This window comes from Pantherophis guttatus, chromosome 5 (genome assembly GCF_059756535.1).
Source record: "Pantherophis guttatus breed Tessera chromosome 5, ASM5975653v1, whole genome shotgun sequence".
Classification (NCBI taxonomy): Eukaryota; Metazoa; Chordata; class Lepidosauria; order Squamata; family Colubridae; genus Pantherophis; species Pantherophis guttatus.
Genome location: NC_142067.1, coordinates 7,613,011 through 7,626,030, shown reverse-complemented (window position 1 = coordinate 7,626,030; position 13,020 = coordinate 7,613,011).

Genomic DNA, 13,020 nt, shown 5'->3' with positions numbered 1-13,020 from the left:
CAACTCAGCTGGGATCGTCAGAGCCTTTTGAAAGCATTTTTTACAACCTCTTCGCCGAAGAGGTTGTAGAAAAAATGGTTTTAAAAGTAAAAAAAAAAAAAAATTGGCCATGCCCACCCAGTCACATTACCCCCGCCCACCGAGCCACGCCCACAGAACCGGTAGTAACAAATTTTAGATTTCACCACTGTGTTAGTTACAGGTAATCCTCGACTTACGACCACAGTGGAGCCCAACATTTTGGTCGCTAAGCGAGGCAGGTGTTAAGTGAGTTTTGCCCCGTTTTACGACCTTCCTTGTCACGTTTGTTAAGGGAATCACTGCAATTGTGTAGTCAGCCACCCGGTTGTTAAGTGAATCTGGCTTCCCCATTGACTTGGCTTGTCAGAAGGTCGCAAAAGGGTATCACGTGACCCTGGGACCAGTGGTGGGTTGCCCCCGTTTTGGACCAGTTCTATAGAACTGGTAGTAAAACCGGCGGGAGGCTCCGCCCACTGACCCTGATGTCATCGGAAGCAATCTGCGGATGCGCAGAAGCAAGGTGCGTGCGCGAGCGATCCCGTTGCGAACCGGTAATAAAGGTAAGTAGAACCTACCCCTGCCCGGGACACTGCGACTGTCATAAATACATGTCCAGTTGCCAAGCGCCCAAACTTTAATCATGTGACCATGGGGATGTTGCAATAGTCAATAGTGTGAAAAATGGTCATAACTGACTTTTCCAGTACCACTGTAACTCTGAACGGTCATTAAATGAACTGTTGTAAGTCAAGGACTACCCAAAGCATACTTGCTGTCAAGTTTTGGGTGCACCCTTTATCTCCCCCAGGAAAAAAAATAAAAGTTGCAGGTGATTATTATTTTTACATACACTCAAGCAAGTATGTGTATCAAGGTTCACTCAGCCTTCCATCCTTCCGAGGTCGGTAAAATGAGGAGCAAATTGTTGGGGGGGCAAGAAGCTGACTCTGTAAACCGCTTAGAGAGGGCTGGAAACAGTGGTGGGATTCAAAACTTTTTACTACCCGTTCTGTGGGCGTGGCTTGATGGGCGTGGTATGGCTTGGTGGGCGTGGCAGGGGAAGGATACTGCAAAATCCCCATTTCCTCCTGATCAGCTGGGACTCGGGAGGCAGAGAATAGATGGGGGGAAAGCCAGTCAGAGGTGGTATTTACCGGTTCTCTGGACTACTCAAAATTTCCGCTACCGATTCTCCAGAACTGGTCAGAATCTGCTGAGTACCACCTGTAGCTGGAAAGCACTGTAAAGTGGTATATAAGTCTTATTGTAAAGGAAGGGAGGGAGGGAAGGAAGGAGGGAAGGGAGGAAGGAAGGAAGGAAGGAAGGAAGGAAGGAAGGAAGGAAGGAAGAAAGAAAGAAAGAAAGGAAGGAAGGAAGGAAGGAGCCATGGTGGCGCAGTGGTTAAAGTGCAGTACTGCAGGCTACTTCAGCTGACTGCCGGCTACCAGCAGTTGGCAGATCGAATCTCACCAAGCTCAAGATTGACTCAGTCTTCCATCCTTCCGAGGTGGGTAAAATGAGGAGCCAAATTGTTGGGAACAAAAGGCTGACTCTGTAAACCGCTTAGAGAGGGCTGGAAAGCACTGTAAAGCGGTATATAAGTCTAAGTGCTGTTGCTATTGCTTTCAAGCTGTTCTTTTAGGGTAGGCCCACCATTTTTGCTTCTTTTGACAAATGTTCGTTCTTACAACAAAGTGCACACTCACCTGTTAAAGCTTGGGTTTTTTTTTTTTTTTTTTTTGCAGGAGTTGCACCCCATCTTAACATTTCTCGATCCATTCCCCCGCTTTTAGTAAAGATTCTACCAAGGTATACACAAATTCACCTGTGTGCTGTAGCCTGTTGCCATTTACTCAACGCTTACAATTATTCATTCTGCGTCAAACACAGGGGACAACATTTTATAAAATAAAACGGTAACAGTAGAGTAATAAACCTGTAAGTATTAAAAAAAATATATGAAAATGTTAGTCTTGTCCTTCTCACGATGTCATATAATATAACCTTTGTGGAAAATCATTCAGTTTTTCATCATATAACACCCTCCGCAAACTTAAATGTACATATTCATGTTTGCAGCAAGCAGCTCTGTGCTATTATCACATCTCTACTATTACCATCAGTATTCTTTATGCATTTATCTTTAAATATATTCAACCACCAAGGGAAAATCACCCCATCTTATTTTACCCCCGGGTTTAATATTAAACCATGTATTAAACATTCAGTTTATTCTTTCAAATGCTTTACTTGAAATCAAGTTGAACAACTAACCTTCCACCCTATATCCATGCAAAATGCTCCATAATTTAAGCCTCTTCCCTTTAGTTTGATACTTTCTTTAAATCAAGAAGCATATAATAAACGTTTGCTTCTCATAGTCATACATTTTTCGGTGACCTGCGGAGGAATAAAAGAAATACCGTATTTTCCGACGTATAAGACTTTTTAACACAGGAAAATCATCTCAAAATTTGGGGGTCGTCTTATACGCCCAGTCGTCTTATACACCGGAAAATACGGTACCTTCCCAAAAATCTTACACTTAACACAAAAAAAACCTAAAGAACTTATAATTGACTTCAGGAGGAAGAGAGATGTACATTTACCATTGTACATAAATGGTGAGGAGGTGGAGAGGGTGGGTAGTTTTAAATTTCTGGGCGTTTATATCTCGGAGGACCTCTCATGGACGATGAATGCTAACATGCTTGTGAAGAAGGCACAGAAGAAGCTGTACTTCCTGAGAATGCTCAGGAAGATAAATCTATCTCAGCATCTACTTCTGTCCTCCTATCGCAGCACCACTGAGAGTGTCCTGACATACGGCATTCTTGCATGGTATGGGAGCAGCTCTGTAGCGGACAAAAAAGCCCTACAGAGAATCATTAAAACTGCCCAGAATATCATCGGACTCCAGCTACCAGCCCTGGACGACATCTTCGAATCTCGCTGTTTGAGGAAGTTGCGTAACATTTTCAGAGACTCTTCCCATCCTGCTTACAATCTTTTTGGACTGTTGCCTTGTGGCAGAAGATACAGAACAATTAGAACTCGGACCACACGTTTTCTGAATAGTTTTTATCCCAGAGCTATAATTGCACTTAACAATGAACTAAAGGGCCACCATCAGTGAGCTGTTGGACAGCATTACTTGGTCTGTTGTGTGGATGTTTGGATGGTTTAGGGGTGGGGAATTGTGGTGGGTGGGAGTGGGTTTGGGGATTGTTATGTGTGTTGGACCTGGTCTTTGGGTGTTAAGTGAATTTCGTTGTATGGGTATACTGTGTATACACGTACAATGAGAATAAAGTTATTATTATTAAAATGAACAAATTCCCCCTTTAGTCTTTGCCTTCACATTTACAATTTTTTTCCTTTTGTATATAAACAATAACAGCATTTCCCCCACCCTGGACACAGATGCAGATTTCAACCATGCATTAAATACATTGGACAGCCAATCTGCAAGTTAACGTCCATATATCAAGCCAAAATAAAGTGAACTCTTTATGGTTTTAGGGCAATGTGTGAAAAGCCAACCAACCAGACTTCCTTCATACCTTATGATTGACTTAAACACAAGTTGCTGAATTAAGCACAGCTGGCTGTTTGCCATTAAGCCACTAACTATGACCTACAAATCAAGAGTAGGTGGACTTGGCTTAGTTTACGACAACCAACCAAGTCTCGTTATGGATTAAGCCCAAGGGTGGGTTCTATTTTTTTTTACTACCGGTTCAGTGGGCATGGCTTATTTTGTGGGCATGGTTTGATGGTCATGTGATAATTCTTTAGGATTTAGCAGAGATACTGGTCTACCAGACTTTTAACTGCTTGCAGAGCTGTACCGGTCTACCCATTTGTTTTTGGAGCGCACTGGTCTACCACCACTGCCTTTTAACACTGATCAGCTGTAGGGCGGCCTTTGAAGCCTCGCGGCAAGAGTTTAAACAGTTTTTTTCCTTCTAGCCGATCAGCTGGGACTTGGGAGGCAGCGAATAGATTGGGGGCGGGGCCAAATAAAAAGTAAGAATAACGCGAGGGGGGGCGCGGGAGGGCCCAGCTCCCGAACAAAGAGAACCAGTTCGGTGACATCATATCATCACCACTACCGGCTCAGCTGAACCGGGAGGAACCCACCACTGATTAAGCCCATCACTGGCAGCCTTGGATTACTCTCTGGGCAATGCATGACATGGACTGACATTAGATGTTAACAGTGCATCTTGCACACAATCCTATCCATTCCGTGGATTGAGCTAGGAACGGGAGGTGCCACTTACCCGTACCGTTTAATGATGTAAGATAGCACAGCCTACTCCACAAGGGTGTCGTGACGATACGTGCAGGAGGTGGGAGAATGCCGCACGTTGCAATAAAGTCTTGGAAGACAACCGTTGCAACCGTTGTTAAGTGAATTACCGCAGCTCTTAAGTGAATCAAGCACTTGTGAAGACAAAGCTTTGCTTGTCGGAAGCTGGCTAGGAGGTTGCAAATGGTAATAACATGATCCTGGGGGCACTGCAACCCTCTTAAATTCATGCCACTTTTCAAGTGCCCCAATTTTGATCAGGTTGTTAAGTGTGAGGCTCCATTAAAATTGTAAATTGAGGACTAGCTATATATTGTTGCCACCACAGATGGATGCAGACAAACCATGGATAGATTTTAAGCCACAAACTAGCTACTCGCATTTGGGAAAACATCAGGGGTGAAATGCTCCCGGTTTGGACCAGATCGCCCGATCCAGTAGCGATGAAGGCGGGTGGTTTGGAGAACCGGTAGCAAAAATCCCTGTCCCCCCGCCCCCGTTCCCAGCTGAGCCACACAATCATCAGAGGCTTTTTTTTACTTTTAAAAGCATTTTTTCTACCTCTATGGCTGAAAAAATGCTTTTAAAAGTAAAAAAAAAAAAGCCTCTGATGATCGCGCAGCTCAGCTGGGATCCTCAAAGGCTTTTAAAAGAAAAAAACCCTTTTTTTTCTTTTAAATGCCTCTGACGATCCAAGCTGAGTTGCCTGATAGGCAGATACTTTTTTTCTTTTAAATGCCTCTGACGATCAGGTAACTCAGCTGGGATCATCAGAGGCTTTTAAAAGCATTTTTTTACCACCTCTTTACCGAGGAGGTTGTAGAAAAAATGGTTTTAAAAGTTAAAAAAATTGGCCACGCCCACCGTCACATTACCCCCACCACCACCAAGCCACGCCCACAGAACCAGTAGTATCAAATTTTAGATTTCACCACTGGAAAACATGGATACAGGCAGTCCTCAACTTATGACCACAATTGAGCCCAACATTTATGTTGCCAAGCGAGACAGTTTGTTAAGTGACTTTTGCCCCGTTGTACAATCTCCCTTGGCACCATTGTTAAATGAATCGCCGCAGTTAAGTTAGTCACACAGTTGGGTTAAGTGAACCTGGCTTCCCCGTTGACTTTGCTTGTTCAGAAGATCGCAAAAGGGGATGAGATGACATTGCAACCGTCGTAAGTGTGAGTCACTTGCCAAGGGGCTGAATTTTGATAATGTGACCCTGAGGATGCTGCAACGTTTGTGTGAAAAACAGTCCTAAGCCACTGTTTTTCAGGGCCTCGCCACTTCAAATGGTCACTAAATGAACTGTTGTAAGGGCGAGGACAATTTCTAGTTACCTTCTTCAGTGCGTCACACAAAAAGTCCAAAAATCGAATCCCACAAACTATGCCATAGGTCAGTGATGGCTAACTTTTTTTGCCATTGCGTGCCAGGAGCGGAGAGGTTGCGCACATGCGTGCCCACACCCATAATTCTATGCACCCTGCCCCCGATCCCCCTTTTCCCCCCGCCCCCGTTCCTGGCACACAATGGCATGGTTATCTCTCTCCCCAGCCTCCAGAGCCTTTCTAGGAGCCTGGGGAGGGTTAAAACAGCCTTCCCCACTCACCTCGGAGGCCCTCCGGAGGCCGGAAACGGCCTGTTTGCCAACTTCCAGTGAGACCGGAATGCCCATTTTTTTGCTCTCTCCAGACTCCAGAGCCTTTCTAGGAGCCTGGGGAGGGCGAAAACAGCCTTCCCTCCCACCCCGGAAGCCGGAAATGGCCCGTTTGCCAACTTCCGGTCCCACCAAGCTGAGCTCGCATCCCCACCAATATGGCTACGCGTGGCACATGTGCCATAGGTTCGCCATCCCAGCGATAGGCAGTCAGCGTGATTCACAAGGGAAGGAAAGCAACATGTGCCTGAATTAATGCTAAGTAGCCAAGCTAGACACAACTCTGCGAGATCGGCAGCGCCTTGCAGTAATCTGCCGATGAGGAAATGAAAAACTTCATGAAACAAACATGTATGAAAATGCCATCGCAATGAAAATTGAGGTAGTTTCACGATCCCAGCCCTAAAAAAAAAAAATCATCTTCTAAAATAAGATGGCATAACAGGTTTTTCCAGTAACCAGCGTCCTTCTGTGCGGGCACGACAGTGTAGGTGGCAGTTATTAAATTACTATGAAAATGTTTTTGCAAAAAAAAAAAGAAAACATTTTTGTGTCACGAAATCCCACAGGAGATTTTGGCCCTTTTGATCCCCCCAAAAGATGGAGATCATCTAAAAACCCCATGAGCTCCGGAGGACAGATCGAACTCCTTACATTTCATGGCCTTCTGCTCCCACGCTGAAACCCAACAATTTTCTGTGTGCAAACACCGATTTCGAGAAATGAAACTGTGTGAAGCAGTGGTGGGTTCCTCCTGGTTTGGTCCGGTTCGGCAGAGCCGGTAGCGGTGACGATATGACATCACCGAACCGGTTATCCCCCCCACCCTCCCAGCCCCCCACGTTATTCTTACCTTTTATTTGGCCCCACCCCCAATCTATTGCTGCCTCCTGAGTCCCAGCTGATGACTAGAGGGAAAAAAACTGTTTAAACTCTTGCCGGGGGGCTTCAAAGGGCCGTCCTACAGCTGATCAGTGTTAAAAGCAAACAAATGAGTCGGGTCGTAAGTGCGAGGACCTTCCAGAAATGACTCTGACCAGCTAGCCACGCCCACCTAGTCACATGACCTCCAAGCCACACCCACAAAATAAGCCACGCCCACAGAACCGGTAGTAAAAAAATTTAGAACCCACCCCTGGTGTGAAGGCATAGAATCAAAATGATGTGAAGTATTATTACCGCTTTATAAAGCCACACCTGGAATACCGCATCCAGTTTTGGTCGCCACGTTACGAAAAAGTGGTTGAGACTTTGGAAAAAGTGCAAAGAAGGGCAACTAAGACGATTAAAGGCCTGGAGGCTAAAATATATGAAGAACGGTTGCAGGGTTTGGGTATGGTCAGTCCAGACAAAAAGAAGGACTAGGGGTGACATGATAGCAGAATTCCAGTATTTGAGGGGCTGCTACAAAGAAGAGGGGGTCAACTTATTTTCTAAAGCACCAGAAGGCAAGACAAGAAGCAATGGATGGGAACTAACCAAGGAGAGAAGCAACCTGGAACCAAGGAGAAACTTCCTAACAGTGAGGACAATTAACCAGTGGAACAGAAGTTGCTGTTGTGGCTCCATTACCTGAGCCTGTGTCATCGGCAGGAGAGGACTCCGAGAGTGAAGGAGAGGAATTGGCAAGGCCTCCCTCTCCAGGACCCTCCTCTCTGGCAATGCCTTCAGTGTCCGCCGAAGGGCAAGAGATAGGGCCGGGGCCAAGCACGTCCACGCAGCCACAGGTGGACAGTGATGAGGGTAATGAGTCTTGGCTGGATCCTTGGCAGCGTCGCAGAGATAAGCGCGCGCAACAGAAGAAAAGGCGTACCAGAGATTAGGCTGAGTCACTGGACCATAACCCACAGGGTATAAAAGGGGGTGAGATGGCCATTCAGACTCTGTGACGGACAAAATTAACTACTATCGAGTCACATTGCATCTGTGGAAACAACATTATCGGCCTTGGATTTATTTTACGAAATGGACAATTCTTGACTGTGGGTATTTTGTTTATTGAGTAAAAGTTCTTGGCAAGCAGCTACTGGGTTGCTGCCAAGCGTCTTATTGGAAGAATTGGTTGTCTGCCAGTTTATTTAACCCCCGGCTGTCTGTTTGTGTGTGTGTGTGAGACGGGGACAGAACAGTTGCCTTCAGATATTGTGGATGCTCCATCACTGGAGGTTTTTAAGAACAGAGCGGACAGCCATTTGTCTGAAATGGTATAGGATCTCCTGCTTGAGCGGGTTGGACTAGAAGACCTCCAAAGTCCCTTCCAGCCAGAGGTGGGCTTCACGTAATTTAACAACCCGTTCACCCAGAATCGAAAATGTGAGAAAATTAAAAATTAAAAACCTCCCAGCCTGGCTTTGAAAAAAAAAGGGGAGGAAGAGGAGGGGGACCGGAGGGGTGGTGGGGAGAGGGAGGAGGAAGAGAGGTGGATGGGAAGGGAGTGTTTATAAGAAGCCCATCTTTTGAGACCACCAGGGACAAACCACCTCTGGAATAGGGCTTGTGGACTTCAACTCCCAGAATTCCTCAGCCAGCTTTGCTGGCTGAGGAACTCTGGGAGTTGAAGTCCACAAGTCTTAAAGTTGCCAAGGTTGGAGACCCCTGTTCTGGGGGATGGGACCCTGCAAAGAAGGAGGGCCCAGATGTTTTTTATTGTGGACTCTCCACTTCCAAACAATGAACCAATCCTTTTCTTGTAGTGTCTTCCAAAAGTAGGAAGTTAACTTTTCTGGATTCAGCCAGAAATAGGAACATTCTCAATTTTTAATTTGGGATTTAAAATAATGGGAGGAAGAAAAAAAAAAGCACAAAGGACTCTTTTCAGCATGTTTTGGAGTTTTGCCCTAAGAAAGGATACCAACGACACAACATTTCTAGATTACAGATATTTTAAAGCCCCGCCTAAGCAATCTCTTGCTGGAAGGGAAAGAATTGTAACCAAGATTTTGAATGCAAAAGCCCAGGTTCTCTTCTATTAAAAAAATCTCCCTGTCCTTACCACCATTTCCTCCATGTAATTGTGAGGCTGTATGATACCACTCTAATGGCAGAAAGTGAAGAGGAACTAAAGAGCCTCTTGATGCGGGTGAAGGAGGAGAGTGCAAAAGTTGGCTTGAAATTCAACATTAAGAAAACTGAGATCATGGCATCCGGCCCTCTCAATTCTTGGCAAATAGATGGGGAAGAAATGGAGGTAGTGACAGATTTTATTTTCCTGGGCTCCAAGATCACTGCAGATGGGGACTGCAGCCAAGAAATTAAAAGACACTTGCTCCTGGGGAGGAAAGCCATGGCAAATCTAGACAGCATACTAAAAAGCAGAGACATCATCCTGCCAACTAAAGTGCGTACAGTCCAAGGCGATGGTTTTCCCAGTTGCAATGGATGGCTGTGCAAGTTGGACCATAAGGAAGGCTGAGCGCCAAAGAATGGAGGCCTTTGAACTCTGGTGCTGGAGAAGACTCCTGCGAGTCCCTTGGACTGCAAGGCGATCAAACCAGTCGGTCCTAGAGGAGATCAACCCTGACTGCTCTTTAGAAGGCCAGATCCTGAAGAGGAAACTGAAATACTTTGGCCACCTAACAAGAGCCTTGGTGGCGCAGCAGACTAAAGTGCTGTTAAGTAGTACCAGCTGCCTGCAATTACTGCAAGTTCAAATCTCACCAGCCTCAAGGTTGACTCAGCCTTCCATCCTTCCAAGGTAGGTAAAATGAGGACCCGGATTGTGGGGGCAATAAGCTTTGTATAAAAAAGAACACCGCTTAAGGGGGGCCGAAAGCCCTACTAAGCAAGTATATACGAAACTATGAAGGCTATTGCTTAACGCATTGTAAGCCGCCCTGAGTCTCTGGAGAAGGGCGGCATATAAATCGAACCAATAAATAAATAAATAAATAAGGAAGGACTCTCTGGAGAAAAGCCTAATGCTGGGAACGATTGAGGGCAAAAGAAGAAGGGGACGGCAGAGAAGGAGGTGGCTGGATGGAGTCACTGAAGCAGTCGGTGTGAGCTTAAATGGACTCCGGGGATGGTAGAGGACAGGAAGGCCTGGAGGAACATTGTCCATGGGGTCGCGATGGGTCAGTCACAACTTCGCAACTAACAACAACAATAACAATTAATTTAAATTTTGTAACCTCCCTAGTCTGCATTAATCCGATTTCCAGAGGTTGTTGAGTGAGTTGGTTGCAATAAGGGGAGAATTCTGTGACACCACAAAGGTGAAACCAGTTGATGGGCTTCTGCTACTGTTGTGGCATGCCAGTAACTTTGATCAGATCTCATGCAAATCACCCGAGCTTGTATGAACAGATCACAACGCCTTTGTTTTTTGTTCTTTAAGAATTACTTTAGCCTTGTCAAGAGGGATTATATGGAAGCTCTGCCAAAGGAGCTTCACTGCAAGAGGGGAGGGATCCCTCTCTCGGAGATCTTGAGTCTCGGAGTCTCTCGAGATCTGCCCGGCTGGATTTTTAAACTGTTTACCGAATGAAACGTGAGTCACCTTGGCTAATGACTCTGATGTGTTTACTTTATATTTATGAGTCAAGCCACCGGGCGATTGAGTCAGACAGGAATTCAATCCCAGCAATAATCAGCTCCGATCTGTATGCAATCTGGCCTTTAGGACAGGCCTAATGAGAAAGACACGGGGTGAGGTGGGAGGAATGTTTCAAAAAGAAGAAAATACAAGGCTTACACAGATCTTATGGATCATTATATGGGGTGGGGGTTGGGGAATGAAGAGGGAGGGAAGAGTTCCTTAAGGTTGTTGAAAAGCACAGAGAGAAAGGAAGGTAAGAGCACTTTTGAATATTTGGCAGAATAAATGGTGGCTTTCAGTTTGGAAGATACCATGTGGAGCAGGGGTGAAATTCAGCAGGTTCTGGCGAACCGGTAGCGGAAATTTTGAGCAGGTCGGAGAACCGGTTGCGGAAATTTTGAGTAGTTCAGAGAACCGGTAGCAGAAATTTTGAGTATGGCTCCAGAGTGGGGTGGGAATGGAGATTTTGCAGTATCCTTCCCCCAGGAGTGGGGAGGGAATGGAGATTTTGCAGTATCCTTCCCCTGCCATGCCCACCAAGCCACGCCCTCAGAACCGGTAGTAAAAAAATTTGGATTTCACCACTGATTTGGAGTAGCTGCAAAAAAAGGAGGAAAAAAGCTGTATCATCAACACAAAATGCACTATATATCTATATATCATCTATCTATCTATCCATCCACCCACCTCAATAGAAGTGGATAGCACTTTTAAAATGGCTCAAAATCCTGCAAATGAAGCAACCATGTTAGTATACTTACACACGCATCAGCTTTCCTGCTCCCGTTCCCAAGGCGAGTCCAGAAACTTTGTGCACTAAAAACAAGAGCTCTGTTGCAAACATCTTTTGAGTTTTTTACGGAGTTACATAACCCACTTGCCCCAAATCTGCACAAGGCGAGGACCACACAAAATGAAAGGGGATGAATTCACACCTCATCACAAACCACTCCACGTTTCAGCCAGGCCGTTATGGAAACCGAACCGTATACAGCATTAATTATGCTTGCCCCTTGGACTGTAAATAGCAGGGTATAAAACTCGGCTTATGTAAATTTCACCTAAGCAACGCTGATACTTCTGTGCAAAACTATTAAAAAGTAAATTCTACTTCAGGCTGAATTCTGTTCTTGGGGACCGAGATGGACTTACCTGTAAGCCCCCAGCTTAGCTTACACTCCTGCTCGTTTTTTAGTCAAACTCGAAATTACAAACACCGCCGCTCCCACGAACAGATAAGGAAGGGCAAACCAGTAGTATACAAAGAGAGCAAACCCAACTCCCTTCCAGTGCTGATGATGTTACCAAGCTGGGTAGTGAAACGTCCAGCAAGAAAACAATCAAGCTCAGAAAAAACCAGACTCCACAGAACACCTTTTAAGCAAGCCTCTTTCAAGAGCTCCTCTTGATTTTTTCCCCCTATAGCTGGAAGGATCAGGTTTGGAGGAAGCAAAAGGCAAGATTTGGATAGATGCACGCAACCTACATTGGCTACAATTTTAAAGAAAAATAGCATTGAAGTATTTTTCAGAGTATAAGACGCACCGGAGTATAAGATGCACCTACCTTTTCTGGTGAGGAAAAGAAGAAAAAGAAATCTCCCTCTGCCTCTGAGCAATTTTGCCTCATTGGAGCAAACAGCCTGCTTTACTTTCATTTTCATCATAGCTTAATTAGCACAAGGGAAAAAAAAAATCTGCTCCAGCAATTTACCTATTTGCAGCAAGCAGCAGAGCCCTGTGCAAAACAGCGGAGAGCAAATCAGCTGAGTCTGGAGGCCGATCTAATCAACTTGTGCTAATTAGGCCATGCTGAAGCTGAAAGGAGCTGTTTTTTCTTGCTTTTTGCTTGCATGGAGATAACTGCTGGGAGGCAGAGGCCAAAGGGTGGGGGCCTGTGGGTGGGCGGGGCTACATTGTGTATAAGACGTATCTAAATTTTCACCCCCTTTTGGGGGGGGGGAAAGGTGCGTCTTATACTCTGAGAAATACGGTAAATTGCTGGGAAACTTGATAGGACTTTACTTGGGTTGGTGTAGGCTTCCAGTTTACCTGTCTCATCAAAGCCCCCAAGTGCCCATAAGTCCCAGCAGCTGAATCCAGAGATTGTGGGTGCTCCAACACTGGAAGTTTTTAAGAAGCGATTGGACAACCATTAGTCTGAAATGGTGTAGGGTTTCCTGCCTGAGCAGGGGGCTGGACTAGAACAGGGGTCCTCAATCCACGGTCCGTGAACCAGCACGTCAGAAACCAGGCTGTGCAAATAAGCGAAGTCCCATCTGCGGGATGCAGGCAGCGCACGGAACCACTCCTCCAGTCCGGTGAAAAAACTCACTGCACAGAACTGGTCCCTGGTGCCCAAAAGGTTGGGCGCCGCTGGACTAGAACAGGGGTCTCCAACCTTGGCAACTTTACGACATGTGGACTTCAACTCCCAGAATTCCTCAGCCAGGTTGGAGACCCCCCGGACTAGACGACCTTCAAG